Below are 25,296 nucleotides of genomic sequence, written 5' to 3'. Positions count from 1 at the left end.
CTGCAGTTCAGGAAGTAGAGCAGGTCAGCTACTAATCAAATGGTCAGTGGTTCAATTCCTGGCTGCTCCAGTCTGCATATCCTTGGGCATGATACCTAACCACAGGTTGCTCTCCAAACACTTGTGTAGAAAAAGCATTAAAAACGTGCTTAGGTAGAGTAGATGAACCAGTTCATTTACCATATCCCTCCTCTGTGTAGAAGATTTCAGATGGAAGACTGCATTGTGATGACAGACAGAGACTGGTTGGAAAACTGGATTTATTTTCTAAAAGACAGAATGCAGCAGAAAAATCAGTGACACACAGCAACAACAGGCCTCTTCTCATCCCAGTGTGGAGTCCATGCAGCTCTGGCTGAGAACCCCCATACATGCAAAAGGTTTACTAGCGGTGTCTCACTGATCAGTGCCCCACCTGTTCCTGCAGTTTTTAGTTCATAGCAGACTTGAGCCTTGGAGGTTTCTGCCTTATTCCTGAACATCCTAACTAATTTCCTCTCATCTAACAGTTGGGGTATTCTTCCATACCTTGGCAACACGGTAACACATCAGAATAACTTGTACTTATGTGCAGTTGTTTGAACAGAAGATCTTGGAATCTTCAGTTGTTTCGGAATGGCTCCAGCAACCAAGCTTCCGAACTTGTGCCAATCTACTCTTCACATTGTTGAGAGGGATTTTTGCAGTAGAGTGGACAATAAAGCAGGGGCAAAGAGTAATGTAATACACATAGCAAGGGCCTCAGGTCAGACCCAAACCCAGGCTGCTGGGTCACTTGGTCAGCCCATGAGCCAAATTAGCAACTGACAAATCAAATTCCTAGATCTTCGTTGAGTTCCTTGGACTTTGCTGTTAATCTGAGTATTGGTTAGTCCAACTAATGTGGTCAGTTAAATCCTTTTAATGCTAACAAGAGCATCAGCTAATTTTAGACAATCATGATCACTAACTAGAAGTTATTAGGCGTTGAGCTTGTCATGTATGCATACATATATTTATGTATGTATCCATGCTATATGTATGATTTCGACCCTGTGTGGATTACAGAAGATCCAAAATAATTCCATTCATTCCAACCTGAAAAAAGAACAGTTTAAAGATATAATTTAAAGCCCCAAATTTCCATGACATTTATGCCCGTCATGGGTGAATGTAAACATCTGCCCACAACTGTATGTGTAGCTTGGTGTACACAGGCAAGTCATCTTGACATATTGCTCTTTATTTGCAAAACAGGATATCAGTCCTTTTCGACTTTCCCTTAAGATTTCTTTTTGAAAGATGAATTTGGTTTTGATTCTCCTATTTTATTTAGATATAGAAAACATCATTAAATCACCCAAACACAACATTGAATCCATTTATTTAAAAAAACAACAACAAATGAGTACATTTAATGATCATGTAAATTACATTATTTTGATATTGAACCCCAAAACAACTCCCTGATTGTGAGGGATTTAAAAGTATAGTTGTTTTAACAAAACACATATAATACATGTATCTTTAAAACTATTTGAGGTTTATCACTCAGGGTTCAGTATAAAGTAGAAAAATGCTTTAATCCTTAATTACATGTATTACTGCAGTCTTTTAAAAAAAAAAAAGTCTAACTGGAAAAGAGAAAAAAAAAAACCCCAGTCCCTGCTAATATACAACTTCTTTCATTATTCTCTTCCCGACTCATATTTTACTTTAGAAACCCTGGCCATTCACAGCTGGACTTTAGGGTGTCATCATCTCCTGTCATCGGAAGGCTTCCTAGCCTGCAAGAGAACAAGAAATAATGGGGGATAAATTTAGTGCATGAGTAAATCATGTTGGGTTTGCTTGCTGGGGAGTTTACATAACTGGAGTAGGGCAGGAGGGTTAATCCAATGTGGATTAAGCTAGGTGTCTCCTAGAGGCAGGTTGGTACCATATATCTGAGCACAGGAGCTGTAGGTATGAATTAGACTTAAACTGTTTGAAAAAGATTATACTGCATGTGTCCAGAGTGACTAAATCCTCCATGTTAATCTATTCAGAAGTAAAACTCTACAAGCACAGTTCTGGATAAAGAAGGCTAAGACAAAGCAAATGCTGTAATGTATTTAAGTACATTTACTCAGTTTACGTTATCAAAAATTACAATTTAAATGAAGTTGTTTGATGTAATCCCTTTTTCTAGTTCTCAACTACATCTTGGGGTAGTACTCCTAGTTAGTTGCATGTGTGAATTATTACTATGGAAATCACTTGTTAACCAATAAATGATATATTCTTGATATATTCTGTTATATTCTTATAGATATATATATCTATATAAAAATGCTTAATGAGCACTACAGGAATGCTAAAAGTTAGATTATGTGCACGATGACAATATTTTAAATATCATTTGGCTGGTGCTCCTTAACAAAACTACTATCTTGTCAGATATCAAATTCTGATGATTTTTCAAAGATGAATCAGTCATTTTCCCTGAAATTAATTAGACTAGTGGGGCATTAATTAGACTGTATCAGGATAAAAATGTAACTTTTCAGTTCCTTGAAGTTGTATTAATTTAGGGGGGGGGGTTCATAGACTTAGAAGACTTGATTCTTTTTGATATATCCTGCAGTTAATTTGTCATGCGAGGGGGACTACAAGATGGGGACTAAAACTATTGTTCCAGTTTTTAAGCGATAATACACTCCACATCTCTCATAAACAATAAAAAATTTGTTAAGGCCTCAGTCACATGGGCCTATACTGGATGGAGATGCCCTAGCATCCACTGGTTGTGAGGGCGAAAATGTTTCTTCCCCTACTGATTGGCAAGTGGTTGCTGGCTGTTGCTGGTGAGATAGCTTACAAAATTGCTAGCAGATTTGGGCAATTCCCCACTGTTTATATTGAAGATAAAATTTGTCTGCAAACACTCACCGTTTACTCTTGAAATGAAGGACTTTGTTTCTTTACGACTGCAACCAACACCTCTCTGCTCTTGCTTTTGACGAAGGCGGTTGCATTTTTCTCCTCTCATCCTCTCCCTTAGCTTCCCTGCTTAGCCTCTTATGTTCTTGTCTAGTCTCGTGTTTTTTTATTACTTTTCCCTGGAACATTCTCTCACAGTCTGTTCTCTAAAACCTAAAAGAGGAATTATGGATTGGATCAACTGGTCCCTAAATGCAATTGACACCCCTTTCTCAACGAGAAGTTTGGGCTTGGGTGAGCCTGAGTGCTGAAGATATCGACCTATTCGGAACCATGGTAACAGGGTTCTTGCTGATCGGAGCTGGCTTGACCCTGACTTATCGAAGAATTAAGGAAGCAGAACCGGCTGTTCAAACCCCCACAAGGCTGCCCGCTGGGATTGAAACGATGGGAAGAGGCGTGAGTTTCTCAAAATGGGCTCATTGAGCGCAGCACGGACAAGATCTTGGAAAGGCTTACGGCTGCCGTGAATACTCAGAATAAGATCTCTGAGTGCAAACTGGATTACATCTTGGAAGGGCTCGCTCGGAATAACATCTCTGAGCGCAAATTGGATTACATCTTGGGGAAGCTCACTGTGGTCGTGAGTTCTCAGAATCGGCTCTTTGAGCACAAGAATGACAACATCACAGAGCGCAAGTTTGATAACATCATGGAGAAGCTCACGGCTCTCCAACGGGAGATTGAGAGACCAGTGTTGGACTGTTAGAACAGCTTTGAAATTCATCTGAGCTGTTAGCACTAAAGTTAAAAGTTAAAAGCACCATCACTTCATGCGGATACCTTTTCAGCGCCAGCTGCGGTCGCAAGGCTGGAGCCGAACAAAAACACCCTGATAACGACTGTGTTTAGTCTGTTCCAATGTCTCAGCTGAACTCTGGACACGCACGCACGCACACACATACATATACACATGCACACACTCATCCCCCCTCCCTTTCCAAACGCCTTCGATGCTTGTTCCCTTCTGGGAATTCACTGCAGGGCAACCTGCACGTGGCGAATAAAGCCTTGATTGATTGATTGATTGATTGATTGATTGAAAAGGCGTAATTTTTACTTTGAAGGTTCTCTACTTCTGCTTTGTGTAGCACTTTTCAAAGTTTTATTAGGTCTTTGCAAGTAGTTTGTGTCATGGTCTCCGTGCCTGCCCGGTCGGCCCCACAAGGCTACAATTGCTGTTTCTGTTCTCTCCCTCTCTGCCTGGGCGGAGCTCACTGTGGGCTCCTGCCCTTGGCCCACACACACACCTGACAACACTCACCCATCATCACCGGGAGCACTATTTGAGGCTGGAACACAGATCCTCTCATCGCTGGATGATTGTACCCCTAACGTTAGTGTTCTCACAGCTCTTGTGCTTCATATTCGTGATTTGTGATTAGTTGGTGACCTGCCTTCTCGTCTGCCTCAGATCTCCCCCCCCCCCGGGACCTGCGACCTCCCTGCTGCGGGAACGTGTGTGAGTGTGAGCGAAGAAGACGTGAGCGAGTTACCCTGTGATTCCCCCGGAGTTTTGGATCCCTTCACTGTACATATATTGCACTGGCACTGTAAATAAACTACACCTTGGAGATACCTTACCGCTCTGCGTTTGAATCCCTGTACCAGATCATGACAGTTTGTGTGTTTGCAGACAAGTTTATGTCTTCTATGCAAGCTATAGGTAACCCCAGCAACCTGCTAGAAATCAAAACACTCGCATGTAGGTTTTCAGTGCAGTACTGCATACCTCTTTGCAACCAGTTTTAATCGCCAGTGACTGCCAGTAACCTGGCAGCAACCATTCACCAACCAGCTGTGGAATATACACTTTTCCTTAGTGGCAAAATGGTTGCTCACTGTTCTCTAGGCAAATGTGTGACTGGTGCCTAAATAAGAGTGCATAGCAAAGTGTTCATAGCAGTATTATTTTCAACTAAGAAACTCATAGAGTAACCAGTTGCACCACCAACTGTGTAGACAATTGGTGCATAATTGCTAAGAATGTGGGGAATTTGCCTGCTTTCACTATTGCTTCTCTTTCAACATGCAGTGGCTTTGCAGTTCACCTTTCATGGCAACCGAGTATGGTACTGCTGGAGTATGCTGGTTTCCAGAAATTGTGAGACATCAAGACTCAAGAGTATGACACAAAGACAGAAAAATCAGTTGCATATCAGATCTGGAAATTCAGATTGCCAGATATGCTGATATCATTCAGAGAAAAGTAAGACAGCTGTTTGAGTCAAAAACCATCTGGGTAGATTCAAAGCAAACAGTCACCAAATGTCAAACTAATCTGTTTGTTTTCAATATATGCTATTAAAAAAGTCAAGGGAAGACTTTTAACAACAAATGTTAACTTTATTTTTGATTTGATTTTGAACCCAGGTCTCAAAGGGGTGATGATTTTGGTTTCAATTAACCGCTGTAACATTATTTTGTTCTCAGCAAATTACAGTGTATGTCAGTCAAGATTTTCAGTTTGAATGTTTCATCCATTAGGCTATGATGTGTAATTTAAGTGTTGAGTAGTTTACATTTTTTAATATGATCACAAAATTGACTCAGAAGTGACATAAAGATTTGGTGAGCTACTTTTAAACAATTTGAAATGCACATTTTTAAAAATATGTAATCACATATTTCATCTTGTTGGATTGTAGTGTTATTTTATGCCATGTTATACCCCGAATTGAAGATTGTGAATTATTATGTAGTTTAGTTTGCATTATTCTCCTGAATTAGAAGAAGCTGATAACTATTGCATTAGTTAAACTGATTTGCATTACATTAAACTGCTGGCTTGTTGTGAATGAAGGATATTGCTTTATGATGCATTATACTGCTGAGTTATAAGAAATACTGTTCACAGAGAGTTATTGTCTTATTTGTCTGATTAGAAGAGAACAGAATATGCTGGAGTTTTCTGCCCCATCGCAGCAAGAGCAGATAAGCAGGGAGCCAAGGTCGTAGCTTAGGCGCTGTGTGAGAGAAAGCATGTAAATGTTTAGGCTTTTTATGATAAGGTGGAGGCACCAGAGGCTATAAGAGTTTGAGCAATGCTCCACCATTTTGAGATCTGAGGCTGTCTGCATACAGTGTCCATCTCCCACGCGTGTGTTCATTAAAATCATCGTTTGACTCAACCCGACTGGACCAGTGTTATTATTGTGGTTTTTTTCTCTTGTTTCCATCCCCAATTTTGAACTCGTAACAATCTTTTGTAATATTTACCTGTATTTTGTGGCAATAGGTTACTCCTTTTCTCCTGCATAGAGGCCAAACTGGCATCCTTTAGAAACTCTGAATGAAGAGTCCCACTAGGCCTATGGTCTGATTGGGTGCGACGAGTAGAGGTGTCTGTTGCTCTGGTCAGTAGTCTTCCTCGGGAGACCTCTTCCCCTTGTCTGGGAAGCGCAGACCTTTCAGGGGGCAAACAGGTCTTCAAGTTTTGAAACTCATTTTGACAGAAAACAGAGCGTGCGTCGCGAAAGGATACAGATGGAATGATTTCTTCTGTCTTGTTATCTATACAGCGTGTCACTGTTCTGGGAGAACTAGGACGAGATGAGTGCCTAGATGTAGACTGAGGTCTAATTACAGGGGGACTTGGAAATCTTTTGCATGTACTAGGACAAGATGGTGGAAGGCGGACTCTAGATACAGGTGGTGCTATCACAGTCAGACTGCAAGAGGATAATTCACCCTCATAAAATTCATTGCTGTTATATTTCCGATCTATTGTGAGTTGAAGAGGAGAAGTTGCCCTGATGCCTGGTTCAACAAGATTTCTCTTATCAGAAGATTCTGCTGCATCACGCAGGTGAATAATCTTACATGCCTTTTGGTAGAGATTATTCTTAATTTCCAGGTTCAGATCTGTTTCTGATTGCAGCTGATCTGCATCCTGAGTGCCCGTAACACCATCCTGTGTAACAGGATGGGCAGGAGAGATAGCAATCGACCTTGGCCTCATACATGCTCGGTTTGGTAACACTTCTACATTGTGGATAGATGCCTTCAGGCGATGGAAGATTCCAATCTTGGGGTTTATCACTTGAGAACTAAAAGGTTTCTGCAAACCCACTTCAGTTCCTGCTAGGACCTGAGTACTCTGAAAGGAATTGTCCATCAGAACTTCTGGGGGGGGCGGTGGTAGGTTGTCCATATCCAGCTCGTCCTTGCTATCAGGCCAGCTGTTGTTGTTGTTGCCACTGTTGACTGAACTTTCCTTGTCATTTACTGCGTCAGATAACTGAAGTAAGCCACTTTTCCTGGGCATCCTGTTATGAGGTGGAATATTAGTGAGACTCTGCTCAGGTCTCCCATCAGCTACTTTGCTAAAGGTATGAATTAACCTTCTGACAGAGTGGCGTTTTGGTGGTTGGTTTGCTAAGATTGTTACAGAACAATTTGTCTTATTTGGTCTCACAACGCCTTTGTGTGAACCTGACAATCCATTTAATGAATGCCGTCTTACTTCAGCTCTATCCAGCTTGCAATGAGGTCTTGGTAATTCCTTGTTTCCTTGTATTTCAGCCATCATTTTTATTCTATCATCCAAGACCCACTGGCTGTTTTGTAATTCTGTCATTCCACACGTAGTTAATGAAAGGTGTTCAGGCTTTGCAATAACAGGATCAATCAGCGGTTGTTTGACTGTTGCCTGCTGATCTCGATTGTAATTTGTGAACATATAATGAATGGCCTGACTGGGATCAGGTGGGGAAGAGTTTGACCTCTTCCTTCCTCGTGTATCACTTTCCTCCTCTTCATTCTCTTTATCATCGTCATCATAATCATCCTCATCCTCATCCTCATCTTCATTATGGTCTCCAAGGTTGGTCGAATTACTGGGGAGACTATCAAATGTACTCTGAATGTTGACTCCAGACCCCCAACTTTCAGATCCAGCACTTCCACGATGCCGGCGATGCCTTTCAGAACCCGTCAGACTCTCATTTTCTCCTCCGATACCACTATCCTCACTATGCAGTGTTGAATCTTCTGAGTTGAACTTCCTCATGGCTGCCCTTTCTACTTGTGCGATCACTTGAAAAAGCCTCTTCTCTGCCGTCTGCTTCGTCTGCAGCTTCTTATTTAGCAGTTTATAGACAGAAGAAAAATATTCCACTGCCTCCTCAAGTGTAGTGTCACCTAGTGCCTGGACTGATCCTCCCACTAACTTCATCTTTTCAGTTGACTGTTGGAGTAGTTGCTGTAAAAGATCTGGAGGTGGATCGGTTTGACATGTTGTATTCATTCTAGGGTTAGCTGAGCAAATCATCCCAGAAGGTAAGGTCATGTATTCACCATGCTCCTTCAACATCAGCTCCCCCTCATCAGCCATATCCTCTAGTGCTTGGTTGATCTCCTCAAAGCGCAATACTAAAGCAGACATCATGGGCTGGAGGGACAGCTGTGTCTGGGCAGCCTGATCTAGTAGACCCAAAAGAGTTTCATATTTGGAAATGTTTGGGTTCAGAAAGTTATAGGCTGCCTGGTGAGCTCTCAGCATGTGAGGTGGGAAGTCCACCTTTGTCTGTACATGACAGAACTTCCTGTGATTCTCAAAAGACCTTTTCTTGCCTTTACTTCTTTTTTGCTTTGCTGTCTTTTTAATTCCTTTGGTTTGTTCCACATCGGTGATTATTTCTTGGGGCATCGTGTTTACTTCTGTTTCATCAGTGTCCTGCAGATTTGGTACAGTCTTTGCATCAGAGACCAATGGAAATAATTCAGTCTCTTCGCTATGAAATCCTTCATTCGGAAGTGGAAGTTCATTTTCGGTCACTTCGGTTTTCAAACATGTATTCTCAACTTCTACAGGTCTACAATTATTAACATCCTGTGGTACTTCACCCAGAGAAGCTTTTGGAGATCCTTCTGGCTTTGAAAATAACTTTCCTTTAGATGGAGAACAGCCCATTGTTGCATTCAAAGTGATTTAAGGATTCAAGGAAAAACAAGTCAGGCCAGGAAATAAAATTGTAAATCCAGGAGTCTGGCGGTCTTGAAGGCAAAGTTATCTGGAGTCCTTCAGCTTCGACTTTTGTTGTCTGTCCAGTATGTGCTAGATAACTTCTAGTTCCTCAGTCATTTCAGGCATTCTCTCCAAATTTATGCTCAAACAGTGCAGCAAAGATACCTATAACCTGTTGATGAGGTGGCTACTAATGTGGTATGCATAAGACCGTTTGGGAATACGGATTGGTTCTGCCCTCTCTCTCCCTTAGCCAGCTTGCACAGATGGCTGTGTTAAGTGCATCAATAAAAACACACAGGCCTGTTCACACGTACACACTCGGGCATTTCCATTTAAGACTTTAAGCTCATCAGATTAACCAGAGACAAACTTGTCAGGTGGTGTTTTTAGCCGCACCCACTGGCAAGGTTTGCATGCAAAAGCTCTGTTTACCTGAGACCTTCAATGTCAGGCCACAGGACATTTTAGCAATAGTTGTAGGAAAAAAATTAGATTTAAATGGTTTGCAATACAATGACTTACAAAAATCTATGAAACCACATTCTCTGAGTTCATCGTATCTTGAAAAGGTTATATTTATGTATCTTCAAGTATCCTTGTATAGGTTTTTAGGTTGTTTACTGATATTTTGCAGTGTAAGTTCACTTAATACTCAAATGTTTGATACACAAGAAAGTTTAGCTTTACCCTTCTAAAGCAATCACAATGAATATATAGTAACAGTCAAACTGTTCATCTTTTTTTAATTATTCCAAGCTGGCAACACATGTGCCAAGTGTAAATACATTTAGGACATAAAGAACATGTCAATCCCTTTGTGAAACAACTCTGTGGGACTACGACATTAAAAGACTAGGTTTTGGAAAGCATATTTAGAAGAGTGAGGAGTGGCATTATGTATATCTCCATGTAAACTAGATCCTTGTCCCATCTTGAGTTGGATGGCAAGCTTTTTTGTGTGAGGCTCAGGACCGTTATAGTACATTACAATCACCCATCTTCCCTTCTATTATAAGCATAAGGTGTGTGTTGTGCTAGCTAAGTAGACTAGGCTATTTGTAAGAGTTGGATTGCAAGTGTAATCTTCTTGCTCCCTCCATCTAGAAGCTTCAGGAGGTCACTAGTCCCATCTTGAACATCACCTGTACTTTCAGTTTGGAACAATTTTTTAACAGGAGATTTTGATTGGATGTTTAAACAACCGTCTTTCAAAATCTTTGTGTTTTCTTTTAAAAGGTTTTCAGTCTCTGAGTAATGCTGCATAGAAAATAATTAAAAATATAAAAGGGGAAGGGGGCTATTCATGTAGCTTCAAATCACAAATGAAAACCAAGTTAACAAAGCAAAGATTTCACAATGTATATTACTAGATCTGATTGAATTAGTTTGAATCTTTTTGGGGGTTTACAATCAATCCATTTATGACTTTTATGTAATGTGCGGGCCTTTTTTGCATAGTTGGTTGATATTCTTTCTCTATTAAATTAAATTATGATAAATATTAAGAAATTGTTCATTTTTTTGTATGTGAGCAAATTTATAAATTCATCAGGGGACCAAAGAATTATTTCTCCCACTGTATATTGTATGTAAACTTTATAACTAAAGCAAAACCATTACAGTAGTGAGAGCAGACAATAGTTGCCTCTTGATCAAGCATCAAGGATCATTATTATTGTGATTATTATTCCTCTCTAATCTCTCATGCATACTTTTTAAATATATAGTTCATTAAGAACTGGATTCCCAGACAGGGGTAAGACCAGAAGCACAGAATATCATAAAACCTGAGCCCAGCTCTAATCCCTGACTCACATCCAGGTGTACCACACTAACACGAACCAGGCAAGCTGCTGGTCATTAGAGCAGATGGAGCTTAAGCTGCTGGAGGTAAGTTGTTTGCCATCTCTTTGGTTTATTAAAGACGTCAGAGCCAGTACATAAAACTCCATCTCAATTCCCTCCATTTAAGCTCAGGTCCTCTACCGCGGACAGCAAAACACCGAACCAGCTTGTCAGGAGTGCTCGCTCTGTGGTGGGTTTTTTCTCGGAGGATGTTGGCCAAATACACATACGTCTTAGGGAATCCCTCTCACACTCTGCATGACACATTAAGAGTATTCGGCAGTTCTGTTGGCTAGATTCACAGTAAATATCCCGATTAGCTTCAGTGCATCTATAATAAATATGTACTAGTTCCAGTGCTTCACTTAAACTGTATGGTACTCATGCAGACCCAGGGTCAGTGTAAAATACAATCCTACCTGTGTGAACAAAGTCTGGCTCCTTTAATCCTGCTCGTTTAATGCAGGTTGATGCAGGTTTATTGATCCTCTTTCCTGCTGTCACACCTGTCACGTCTGAGACTCAGCTATAAACGTAAAGTAACCTTTACATCATGCAAAGACTCTGTAATACTGTAAATGATCAGTAACTTAGGTTAACAATAAACATTAAACCGTACCTCTCTGTCTGTGTGTGCTGCACATTTATAATCAGGATTGCAGTCAGGCTGCACTGAGTGTGGGACTGTTGAAAACAGATTGAAGATGCAAATTTAGCATTATGGCTGATGGTGGTGTAAAACCTCTTCTTACCTTCTACACTGTGTTTTTGCTACTAATTTATGTTTGTTGTTGTTTAACACAGATTTCAGAGGAGCACAGAGAAGCACTGTTGCTTCATCTTTTATGCTTTAAAGCAGAACTGGATTGGAAATCAAAAGGTCCTTAAAAGCTTTTTCTGCTCCTGACCCTCAAAGCCAAATTTCACCCCTGAGAGCTCATAGGTTACGATTGTTTTAACAGTAACATTATCAGAAACATAGGTGAGCAACAATACTTAATATCTGCTTTTAATGTAATCATTTATATAGCGATCTTGTATTTGTTAAACATTTTGCAGGATGTATCTGGCAGTTTTTTCATCTACAGAAGTTTCATTTGTCACTGTGGGACTGCTGAGTGACCTGAAGAACTCATTTCATTCATTTACAAAAATGTTTCAGAGAATCTTTGAAAAATGGCAGACCTCAGGTCAGATTTAATTGATAGAGATATATGCATGCATTGTGAAATTTATGTATCCCAGATAATTGTTTTTCATCTTGTCATGGGAGACCCACCCCTTTCTCTGGAGTTAACTGCAGCCCAAGATAACTAGTGGGGGTATTTACACACTCATGGCCAGTGGAGTAAAATGAGCAACCAAAAAACTGGCAGCCTGCACAGCCACAGATGTGCTAGAAGCTAGAAGAGCTAGAAGTGCTACTCATGGAGAAACTCTTGGAGAAACTTGCTAAACCTATCAGGGGACAGGTACTCCAGCCCCAAAACATGATATAACCCCACATAAAGCCCAGCCACAAAGTGAACCAAGTCATGAATGGATGGATAGTTAAATGACTACAAACATAAAAACATAAAAGGCACTAGTTCTCACACTGGAGTTCCCTGACATTGGGTTGACTATACTGAGCTTGTATTAACAGTTATAACGGACTACGCTGAGACATTGCTTTGAATTATTGTGTGTATGTATGTACGTATACATACGTACAGTACGTATGTATACGTACGTACGTACGTACGTACATATGTGTATATATACATACATATATATGTATGTATATATACATACGTACATACATATGTACGTATGTATGTATGTATGTATACATACGTACAGTACGTATATATACGTACAGTACGTACGTATGTATGTATACGTACGTACGTATACGTATGTATGTATACGTATGTATGTATATATATGCCTCAGATCCACTAGCCCTTAGATCCACTAGCTATGTATGTATGTATGTATGTACAATATTCAAGCAATGTCTTTACCCTGTGCAGTGTGTGGACGCTGTGCACGCAATCACCTCATTCACTGTAGTAAACATGCACCGCTACATAACATGATTGACTCTGTCTCCATGGTTACATCATATCGTACATTATTAGCAATGTAAACAGCTTCCAAAGATACTGCCATAGCTCTCTGCAGCTGTAACACTTTCACTGTTTGCAAATCATTTCATATTTTGATAGTTATGAAAAAAGCATATGTTTATAGGTCATGCCAGGTGGTTGCTTTGGTGGTTGCTGTGGACTAGGGTGGACGGTGCGTTCGATTCCTGTTTCAAAGTGGCGACAGTCTGCTGTAACTCGAATTCAAACTCCACTTTGGTCTTTAAGAAAAGGCCTTTCATAGCTGTTTATGACACACACACACACAAAGCACTTTGCCTAACCATGACAGGATGCATCTTTACCTTTGAAGTGTCTGATATAAAATAGAAAAATGAAGCAACCAGAGGTTTAATGATGAAGACTCTGGGGGTCTGTAGTTTACGTTTTACAATCCTGAATGACTCTTTGCACATTCATATAATTCATTTACCGGTAGACTGTTACTGTTTAATTTTTTTTTACCTTGTTATGTCATGAATAAGGTTTACCTGCTGAAGGTTTGATTGATCAGTTGGACAATACAGTCAAAGACAGAGTTTCAATTTGCTAGAATCCTAGTTGGATTTTTGTCAGTTTATAAGAAATGACCAGTTTATAAGAAATGACCCCCCCCCCCATTCCAAAAGAAAAACAAAGAAACAACTTGTCGTTCTCTCACAGCAAAGGATCAGGCTCACAGCTTGGGCCAATAATGTATGTTAGATAAGGTGAGATGAGATGAGATAAGACTTTATTGATCCCACAATGGGGAAATTTTTGTGTCACCTCAGCTCACAGATATCAGAAGGAAATACAAAAATACAAATAAAGTACAATCAATGAAAAAAGGTAAGATAATACACTATATACAGTGGTAGCATACACAGTATGTGATTATGGATATGGTTGGAAATATGGAAGACATAAACTATATAGCTTGATATAGCTATTGTACCACTACTATTCCTATTTATAGACATGTACACACACACGTACACACTAAATATACATATGTATACATATACATACATATATACCTGTACATGTCCATACACATGGAAGGTCTATTATGCATGAAGTGGTGACCGTGGATGTTCACAGTGTCCAGTGACTTATGACATCGTGATTGAGGAGATTGTCAGTTGCTCAGTATGCTAAGGTCACCATGTCTATTTGGGTATAATTAATATCCAAAAAGCACTAAAAGTTATACCAGAATTTGACTAACAGAATTATTAACTGCATGTTTTTCTTCCAATTTTCTCACATAATTTGAAAAATTAGACTTTGTAAATAAGTGAAAATTTCATATTGTTGCAGTCCTAATAGCTCCTGCTTTGAAACATTGAACTTTAAAATTTACCTCATGAAAGATAATCATTCACAGTGGCACACTGTCAGTATAATTCTGACTTTAATATCACTGTTTTAATCTGAATCTTTCTCAAATATGCTGTGAATAAATACTGTTGCAACTCACTGTGGGAAAGCTGTGTTATTAAAATGAATCTGTCACATGTGAGGACGAGGACACAAACGGAGGACACGCAGATGCTGTCACGGTCGGACGGTCCTCCCTGGACGACCTGCTTTTTGTGTGGTTTGTGTGGGGTTTTTTTCTCTCCGCTTTCTCTTCGTCCTCCGCTGGCGGCTATATTTTGAAAGTCCACACTTCCGGGAGACTGAGCGCGTAATGGCCTCTGACCCGGAAGCACCTCCGCTCGGCAGCCGACACACCTGTGCCTAATCGTCCGTCCAGTTGACGCTAATTATCCTACAGTTGAAACTGAGGTATTTAAGGGTGTGTCCAGACGGCAGTCGACGCTGGATTGTACTCTAAGCCTGGTAGTACTGGATGCTCTGTGTTAAGGGCATTTAGCTGACTAGGGAGCTTTCTCACCTGTGTTTGTCGCTCGCTTTTCCTAGGAGCTGGAGGACGGAGTGGATGGTCGGGAGAAGAGAAGCTCAGTTTGGATAATCACTTTGGAAACCGAACTGCACGGTCACCGGGAGTAAGGAGGAGAACGCTAACGGGGACTTTGTGCACTACTGTTTTTTCATATTGGAACTGTCATTTGTGAGCAATGTAAATAAACCGCACTGTCTGCATTCTGCGCCTGGGCCCTTTTCTCCCACACGCCCCGACAGATTCAAAGTCAAAAATCCAAACCTTTAGTCAAAAACAGGCAGTGGTTACGAACAGAAGCAGCCCATCAACAGTCTTCAGGGCTTAATTATTATTATTATTATTATTATTGTCAAAGTTGGATGTTAATTTTGTCCTTTAAAAATGTTCCTGTACTATAATTTAAGGCTAAAATGGCTCAGACAGTCTCATTCTTAGAGTATCTCCTCTGAAAGTGGAGACGGGTTCATCCACTGATCCAAATCACTTTACCTGGATGTTTTCTTTGCAGCTGGATGATGACTCCTCTCTCCCTGACTCCAGTTCCAGCTTTGCAGACCAGTTGGCCTCTGAGGTCACAGTGATCATCTGTAGCAGGAAATGTGAAATTTAAATCAGTTTCTTCCCTTTTTTTCCCCATGTTTAGAAAAAAATACTCCTAAAATAACCAAGCAAGTAAATATTAATAAAGACTTACACACTTCATGAGACGACAGTGAACACATCTCCCTTTATTCCGTTTCTCCATTCCTGCTCAGAACATCAGGTAACAAATATCACAGTAAATCACAGTAAAATATAAAGCACATACTATGTACAACATGTGCCTGTATAAAGAACATTGAATTTTAAACCATCCGTTACTGTTTCTTCTTTAGCTTGGATGGTTCATCTGCTGCCTCTGATAAGATATCAGATCAGAACGATAATTTTCTGTACTCTGCAGTCTATTTACACCTACAGGCCAGTGGACATTCTTTCAGTGATAAGGATGTACACATCCTGGACAGGGAGGAACACTGGTTTGAGCGGGGAGTGAAGGAGGCTATTTACAGTGGGGCAAAAAAGTATTTAGTCAGCCACCGATTGTGCAAGTTCCCCCACTTAAAATGATGACAGAGGTCAGTAATTTGCACCAGAGGTACACTTCAACTGTGAGAGACAGAATGTGAAAAAAAAATCCATGAATTCACATGGTAGGATTTGTAAAGAATTTATTCGTAAATTAGGGTGGAAAATAAGTATTTGGTCACCTCAAACAAGGAAAACCTCTGGCTCTCACAGACCTGTAACATCTTCTGTAAGAAGCTTTTCTGTCCCCCACTCGTTACCTGTATGAATGGCACCTGTTTGAACTCATCATCTGTATAAAAGACACCTGTCCACAGCCTCAAACAGTCAGACTCCAAACTCCGCCATGGCCAAGACCAAAGAGCTTTCGAAGGACACCAGGAAAAGTATTGTAGACCTGCACCAGACTGGGAAGAGTGAATCTACAATAGGCAAGCAGCTTGGTGTGAAAAAATCAACTGTGGGAGCAATCATCAGAAAATGGAAGACATACAAGACCACTGATAATCTCCCTCGATCTGGGGCTCCACGCAAGATCTCATCCCGTGGGGTCAAAATGATCATGAGAACGGTGAGCAAAGATCCCAGAACCACACGGGGGGACCTGGTGAATGACCTGCAGAGAGCTGGGACCAAAGTAACAAAGGTCACCATCAGTAACACACTACAACGGCAGGGAATCAAATCCCGCAGTGCCAGACGTGTTCCGCTGCTGAAGCCAGTGCATGTCCAGGCCCGTCTGAAGTTTGCCAGAGAGCACATGGATGATACAGCAGAGGATTGGGAGAATGTCATGTGGTCAGATGAAACCAAAGTAGAACTTTTTGGTATAAACTCAACTCGTCGTGTTTGGAGGACGAAGAATACTGAGTTGCATCCCAAGAACACCATACCTACTGTGAAGCATGGGGGTGGAAACATCATGCTATGGGGCTGTTTTTCTGCCAAGGGGACAGGACGACTGATCCGTGTTAAGGACAGAATGAATGGGGCCATGTATCGTGAGATTTTGAGCCAAAACCTCCTTCCATCAGTGAGAACTTTGAAGATGAAACGAGGCTGGGTCTTCCAACATGACAATGATCCAAAACACACCGCCCTGGGAACAAAGGAGTGGCTCCGTAAGAAGCATTTGAAAGTCCTGGAGTGGCCTAGCCAGTCTCCAGACCTCAACCCCATAGAAAATCTGTGGCGGGAGTTGAAAGTCCGTGTTGCTCGGCGACAGCCCCAAAACATCACTGCTCTCGAGAAGATCTGCATGGAGGAATGGGCCAAAATACCAGCTACTGTGTGTGCAAACCTGGTAAAGACCTATAGTAAACGTTTGACCTCTGTTATTGCCAACAAAGGTTATGTTACAAAGTATTGAGTTGTATTTTTGTTATTGACCAAATACTTATTTTCCACCCTGATTTACGAATAAATTCTTTACAAATCCTACCATGTGAATTCATGGATTTTTTTTTCACATTCTGTCTCTCACAGTTGAAGTGTACCTCTGGTGCAAATTACTGACCTCTGTCATCATTTTAGGTGGGGAACTTGCACAATCGGTGGCTGACTAAATACTTTTTTGCCCCACTGTACGTGAAAAGGGAAAAACTTTCTCTGAATCGAGGAGGGGGGCTAAGGGTACATCTTTCACCATCTTACAATGCTGTGATTGCAGCCATTCCTCAACTCATGGTACTCGTGGCCATTGATCAGTGGTCTTTGATTAGTGGTTGTTGATCAATGGTCACGACAATATGCAAGAAACCAACCTCCTATTGTTCGCCAGTGGTGCTAGTTTTAGTCATTGTGCAAATGTACTCTTTAAGTGGTTGGGGAAACCTGCAGTCACTCATCACTTGGATGAGCGACGAGCAGAATCAACATTTTGGGACTTGTTTGATTTCTTACCACTTCACTGAAAAACAGGTTCAAAGAGTTGAACTAGAAGGCTATGCCTTCCAAATGTTGCAAAACCATCTTATTTATATGTTCTAGCTACCACACTAAGTGACAATAAATAAAATATGACCAGTTATTTTAGAAATGTGTACATAAACGAAATAATGTGGTTTCTTGTCAAAAAATGTTTTAGTGTTGTAAATCTGATTTTACCTTTAGAGCATTGTATTAGGGGTTTTATTTCCCTGGAAGGATAAAAAGACTAAGCTTACAATAAATGTATTTATTTTTGTTAAAATAAGTTAAGTGCCTGGCTGGCTCGTGACCTGGCCCCGGATAAATGGAAGAAGATGGATGGATAAAATAAGATAAATTAGGATTGCACCACCTCCACTGGTTTAAAATAAGAACAACCCTAAATTGCCATCATCGTAAAATGTATTTGCCATTAAGTAAGTATTTGGCTTACAGGGGAACTGTGTACGCATTCATCAGTCTAGCCACTCAAAAACAGTAAAAAAGTAACTCCTGGCAATGTTTCTATAAGGTGTTTTTGTGTAATGCTAACTTAACCTTGAGCTATATTCATGTAATACAATTCTATTAGTGCACAAGAAGCATGTGCCCTACTTCTGCAATGCTTTGCCTGCATGTGAGCTTGCGTTACACATCATGTATGTAGGTGCACTCCAGGTAGTAAGCCAGTTGTATTTACCTGCTTAATTTCATGGATGACAGCAATGATCTGTGTGCTGCATAACTGAGGCAAACAAAGAAGAAAGAGTTTTTGTTGTTGTTTTAATAAAGGATGCTCAGGACGGCAGTAAAGAAAGCATCAGAATAACAAGATGAAATAACACTTGTACATGTAAGAAAGTGTGCATATGTATTCAAAAGGTAGCAAATCAATACTTCCTCTTTGTTTTTCACAAGAATAAAATAGCTGTTTTCTTTTTCTATGTAAAGTTGCATTACATTTTCTGAAATTTCACCTTCACTCCATCCTAATACACTCAAATAAAATCTGATGTCATTAGTTAGCTCAGTAAATTAAACAGCAACCACTATTGTGTCACCTGTTGAGGATCCACCCTCACAGATGTGTGACAAAAAATGAGAATTGGCAACTGTAATTTCATAGACCAACCATGTAACAAGTTGGCAACACATACTGTATGTGTAAGTTGGCTGGATAAGGTCAATAAAAATATTTTACTACATTATCATTTAACATATTCTCAGACCTAAATGTATCATGACCCCTACACACTGAGGACATGTATTGGGTCTGTAAGGTAGGGGGTGCCAGACTAAGCAGCTAAGGAGATAGACCGCGTTGTCTACTAATGACAAAATTGGTGGTTGGATCCCTGGATCCTCCAGTCTGCATGTTGAAATATCCTTGGCAAGACACTGAACCCCTAGGTGCCCATGACTCATCCATCAGAGCGAGTGCGTGTGCATTAATGTAAAATGAAGTGCTTAAAAGCATAGAGTAAGAGTGCTGTGTGAAAGGCTGCATGAGGCTTGTAGTCAAAGTTGCTTGACTAGAATAGACTTCTTCGTCTGACTGCATGTGGTGTCCATGAACCTTACTATTTATCTGGTTTCACACATAATATTTAAACAAATTCATGAAAAAATAGCAATTTGAGTTTAAGTAATTAATTATTGATGTTTATGAGTTAAAGTGACAGACTAGTGACCTGTTGCAGGTCTGCCCTGCTACTTGTCACAGATCAATTAGACCTCAAATTGGGTCTTCTTTCTCCGCAGCCAATTAGCACCAGTCCCACCCACACAGTGTCTTACTGTGATTTCACCACAGTACTGCCAGCTAACCCGTTTATCCCGTACAAAACTACAGAGCATTTTCATGCAACATTTCAATAACACAAAATTAGTATACTTTGTTTTGCAGGAAACGCCACAATATGAAAATATATAATTCATTTAAAGACTGTTTACAGATGTAATTCAAAATGGTAAATAGACTTCTTCAGCACCTGAGCACTCAGAGTGCTTGATACAAATTACCTTGTTCACCCATTGATGCAAGCACTTTTTCTAAGCTTTCTATCTTGAGTAGTATCTTGCCCAAGGATATTTGGCATGCACATGAGTAGATAACCAGATGACCTGCTCTACCTCCTGAGTTACAACCACCCCTTAATAATGACTTTACATGTAATCTTTAAATCTACAGTTTATCAAGTGTCACTGAGCAGTCCTTACTATTAAATATATCTTTTAAATATATCTCTTTTTCCTCTCCTGTCTCGCTTACGTCTTTGTGGATCTCCCTGGGAAATACAGCAGGTGAATCTTTAGCTAGCAACACACAGTGCAACAGACTGTACACAAACAGTTTGTATGTTCCCTGATATTTACTGAGTTATTAAACCTAAAGTAACAGGTCTGTTTCGAAAATGTTCAAGTTTCAGTGCCATACACCACCAAGTAAGGCAGAACGTTGAAGCCACCTGAAAGACTTGCTGTGTTGCTTGTGGATATCAGGGCTCTGGTCTGTGTTTCTTTTGAAGAAGGGAGGGTGTAATATATTGCTGGGAGTGCTAATTTCCAGCTTGCTGTGACTGCTCCTTGGCCAGCAGACGGCAGGCGAGCGCTGCAGTTGAGTAGTGACTAAAATGGCAATAATCAATTAAAAAGAATAACCATCACCTCTCGACCCCCTGGCTGTTTTTGGCAGCAGTTATAGTAAAATACACCTTTCACTTTGCTGCTGCTATCAATCTGATCACTATGCCTGCACTCCTTTGGTTTCTATCATTGTGTGGATGCTTTAAGCATCCACACTATTGAGTTCCTCTTGGGACTTCCGTACACTTTTTGGCACTTAACTACTTCCACAATTTTCAGCCGATTTTCACCGTTCAAATTTTAAACTATTCTGTTAATTCTGCTAATGTGTGCTATGTCTTTTGTAGAGATGGACCGATCCGATATTACGTATCGGTATTGGTCCGATACTGACCTAAATTACTGGATCGGATATCGGAGAAAAATAAAAAATGTAATCCGATCCATTAAATATCACGAAAGCACCTCACAAAACTTGCAACACGCCGTAACTCACCTCAGAACGTTAGCACGTCGGAGCAGTATGCATCACGTGATAGAGAGGCTGTGGCATGCGGGACCTGTCGGTGGTCTGGATAGCATTTGGAGCTTCGCTAGCAACCCGGCATTTCATCTCCGACAAAGTTATCCCGAGAGAAGTACAGCAAGTGTGTAAGTCCATCTCTGAATGTTTGTAAAGCATTCCTGCGTTAAGCTTAACAAGCGACTGCCTCTCCTGCTGCTACTTCAATCATGAAACTGCTTAACGATCAGCTGATCGGCTTTTCTGTCGCGAGTCCGTGTCTCTTGTTTGCTTTTGGCCCACTTTGCACCAGAAAGAGGAAACCAGGGGCTGAACAACAGCAGCACGTTTAAGCTTGATCAGCTGTTGTTAGAATGTATTTAATATTACTTTCTACACCAGGATCTTTTTCTACGTAGCTGACGCTGGTAACTGTGCAGGGGCGGATCTAGCAAAGTTTAGCCAGGGGGGCCGATAGGGCATTAACAGGGAAAAGGGGGCACAAAGACATACTTTTCTTTCTTATTCTCATTTAAAATGTCTAGCTTTTAATAAATAATTATCTGACACCCAAAGTTTTAATTTGATGTAAAATGAATAGAAGTCAATTACTGTATATAGTAACTATTAAGTCTAATATATATACCCTAGTAAGCTATAGTACTTTTTCCTTTGGGAAGGTACCATCTGTGCAGTCTGCAATTTTGTTGAAGAAAGATGTTGAATCTATTTAATATTTCTTGAAAAATAATTGATTTCTGTGCATTTTTTTTCACACTGCATCAAATTAAGGTTGATTACGTCGATTAAGCATCATGAGGTGGAGCGTGAGGGGTGGTTCCCTATTTTTTATTTATTTATTTTTGTTGTTGCTGGGAGTTGGAACCCTATTAGTTAGGTTGCTTAATATTTATGCTAAGTACTCTTTAAAATACCAGAATAGGGAGGATGGTGTAGGTTTAAGTTTATTAGATTGATCAGTATTGCTGAACTATGAAATATTTTTTTTTGCATACAGGTATAACAGAATAGCTTTAGTGTAGTTGTTGTTTTAAACTTGAGTATGAACTTATACAAAATGCAGCAAGATATTTAAAAAACAGTTTTGTTGATTAAAAAACACTATATCGGATTCATATCGGTATCGGCAGATATCCAAATTTATGATATCGGTATCGGTATCGGACATAAAAAAGTGGTATCGTGCCATCTCTAGTCTTTTGGTATTTTTCACTATTATACTTTTTAAAATATTAAGCTTAATTTGTCCCATTGAAATGAATGGGAAACTTCTGCAATTCTGCTAAAATTTGCTTGTTTTTGAAACTTAACTACTTCCTCATATTTTCACCTAGAACAACCATTCAAACTTTAAAATGTTCTCAAATTATTGGGCTATTCAGGTATAAATCAGCTTTTTCAAATCTTTTACCGTTTTACTTTTATGCCTCTTAAAGTTTTCAGTTGCAAAATTGTGATTTTTCACAAAATACATGTGTTGTTATGGTTGCTTTGCACTTGGCTTCCAGTGTGCCACTGAAGGTTTTGCAGTCTTCTCTTCATGTCCGAACAACTTCTTGCTACTTGCTCAATTTTCACTCAACTTCCATAAATTATACATCAAAACGTAGGTATTTTTGCTGGCTTTCTGAAAATGTCACTATCATTGTTGTGGGATTTATAGAATTCTGGCAAATCTCCTCAGACCAACACAAAGTTGCAAAACTCTCCATAGAAAGTCAATGGAGAGTTTGTTCAAAATCACCGCTTGATTTCTGTAATAAGAGGCATATTCGAATCGTCATATCTCCTTAACGAAGCAAAGTTAAGACATAAGGCTTGTCCCAGTATATCTTCAGACACTCCTGACGCTCACAATTCAAGAATTATTTACTCACCTATTACCGTTCTGAAATGAGTTGGACTTGTTTGAGGGTAGGAAATTTGTCCTTCGCTCAGATTTCTTCAGATTTCAAACTCTGGAAATGAACCACTTTTTTCTCTCGTCATAACTTTTTGTTGGATTTCCACAGAGACCTGGAAATTTCCATGATTGTTCACCAAAGCCTGCTGTCTCTTACGGTGAAAGAATGATACTGATACTCCAAGTAGATTTAGAGTTAGAAAGCGTTGTTTGAGGGCAAGTCAAGGCAGTTTTTGCTTTGCTCTACTCAGTTATGGTGCATTAGAAGTCAAATATCTTTAATAATTAATATTTTAATGATAAATTGTCAACACTTTAAGATTCCCCCATCTCTTCTGAACAAAATGGTGTAAGAATGACCGTTCTGGCCAATACAGTTAGGAAATTATGGTCATTTGTTTGAGGGGAATCCTCACTACGAGAAATAGACTACAAAAATCCTGTCTCTGTGCTGCGTATGTGCACCTGTTTTGGCGGGAAAAAGTACACAGCCTCTGTGGATTCAAATTCAGCAGCTCCCAGGCTGCTTGACTGAAAACATGCTTCTCTCTCCCTGTGTGTGTGTGTGTGCATGAGAGAGAGAGAGAGAGAGAGAGAGAGAGAGAGAGAGAGAGAGAGAGAGAGAGAGAGAGAGAGACCCTCTTTAGGGCAGCATCTCATTGTTGGAAAAAAATAAAATATATTCAGACTGGTTGACTGGCATAGACCCTCTGTGTGTGTCTCTCTCTGTGCATTTGTGTATACATACTTGATTTCGTGTGTATCTGTTGGCTGGTCCTTCTTGTTTTTTAAATTTATTTTTATTTCTTTAATTTTTTTTCACAGGTGAACAACAATTAGTTTTGAGGGAACTTAACCATGTTCCGTTTTTTTTTTCAGCTTGTCATCTTACTTTTCCAGTATTTTCACTTAAGTTATTACTATTCTGCTCAATCATAGTATTTGTTCTAAATCATTGTCATTATGCTATATTGTAGTATTTCTGTTAAATCATACTATTTCTACTATATTATATTTTTCTTTCTAAATATAGCATTTCTGCTATATAATTGTATTTCTGCTATGTTATACTATTTGTGCTAAACCAGAGTATTTGTGCTGAAACATAGTATTTCTGCCAAATGATAGTATTTCTGTCAAATTATAGTATTTGTGCTAAAACATAGTATTGATTTAAAATTACAATATTCATAGTCCATCACAGTGTCTCTGGTAAATCACAGTATTTCTGCTCTGTTGTACTATTTTTCTAAATCATAGTGTTTCTGTAATGCTTAAGTGTTTTTGGCTAAATATATTCTTTCTGTTATCTTATACTATTTCTCCTAAATTCTTGTATTTTTGAGAAGTTATCATGTTTCTGGTAAGTTACAATATTTCTGTTAAGTTCTGCTATGCTATTGTATTTCTGCCAAGTATTATGTTTCCTCTAAGATATTGCAGTTCTGCTAAGTTATTCCATTTTAGCAAAGTTCCTTTGCTTCTGCAAAGTTTTTACAATTTCTGCAACTTTTCAGCTTTTTCAGCTAGTTTTTGCATACAGCTTCAGCTTTAAAGCATCCACACTGCATTTTTGCAGGAAATGCAAATTTTTCTAGTTTGCTTTGAATTGGATAAGCATTAATCTTATTTATAATGGATAGATCCAAAGTTAAAGCTGGAAATGATGCATTATGCAAATTGCTTTTTTTGCATTATATGGTCATCTTCAGATTTTCTGAGGCTTTAAACAAGATTATGAAAACAACTGTACAACCTGATTACAGCAAACAGAGCTGCAAAAAGTAGCAGCCTTTGTTTCTACCTGTTCATGCTCTGCAGTAGACTTGCAGCAACAAGCTTATGTACAGTGGCTTGCAAAAGTTTTTGGCCGTCTTGAACTTTTCCACATTTTGTCACATTACAGCCACAAACATGAATCAATTTTATTGGAATTCCACGTGATAAACCAATACAAAGTGGTGTACACGTGAGAAGTGGAACGAAAATCATACGATTCCAAACATTTTTTTACAAAAAATAACTGAAAAGTGGGGTGTGCATAATTATTAAGAGTCAATACTTTGTAGAACCACCTTTTGCTGCAATTACAGCTGCCAGTGTTTTAGGGTATGTTTCTACCAGCTTTGCACATCTAGAGACTGAAATCCTTTCCCATTCTTCTTTGCAAAACAACTCCAGCTCAGTCAGACAAAATGTGGAAAGGTTCAAGGGGGCAGAATCCTTTTGCAAGCCACTGTATCTCACTGCCCAAGGACCTTGTGTTTCCCGTGATAATAATTGAAGGGTGCTTTTCCATTTTGGCTCAAATAAGTCTGATGTTTGAAGGCATGCAGAGATGGAAAAAAACAAAACAAAAGCAAAACCCTCAAATGTGTTAAACCCAACGAACAAGCCTATTCTGAAAATGTAATGACCAGAAAGGAGGTGTTTATATTCAGCTGTTGGGGCAAAAATCAAAAGTTATTCAAAAGCTAACAAAGTATTTCTACTTTGTTGCTTCCCACCACC

The 25,296-nt window shown here is 39.6% G+C and overlaps 1 long non-coding RNA gene and 1 other non-coding gene across 2 annotated transcripts; one reads left to right on the top strand and one right to left on the bottom strand.

The window, feature by feature from the left end:
- Nucleotides 1-1,346: 1,346 nt before the first annotated feature.
- On the bottom strand, nucleotides 1,347-9,279 carry LOC113037365 (uncharacterized). Its single transcript, XR_013901751.1, has 2 exons — nucleotides 6,181-9,279; nucleotides 1,347-1,766 (listed from the first exon to the last, which is right to left on the bottom strand). It is a non-coding gene; the product is annotated as an uncharacterized LOC113037365 (transcript).
- Nucleotides 9,280-14,574: 5,295 nt separating this feature from the next.
- On the top strand, nucleotides 14,575-14,997 carry LOC113037366 (uncharacterized). Its single transcript, XR_003274621.2, has 2 exons — nucleotides 14,575-14,733; nucleotides 14,815-14,997. It is a non-coding gene; the product is annotated as an uncharacterized LOC113037366 (long non-coding RNA).
- Nucleotides 14,998-25,296: the final 10,299 nt, after the last annotated feature.

Source organism: Astatotilapia calliptera, chromosome 15, assembly GCF_964374335.1.
Source record: "Astatotilapia calliptera chromosome 15, fAstCal68.1, whole genome shotgun sequence".
Taxonomy (NCBI): domain Eukaryota; kingdom Metazoa; phylum Chordata; class Actinopteri; order Cichliformes; family Cichlidae; genus Astatotilapia; species Astatotilapia calliptera.
This window is presented reverse-complemented; position numbering and strand designations above follow the sequence as displayed.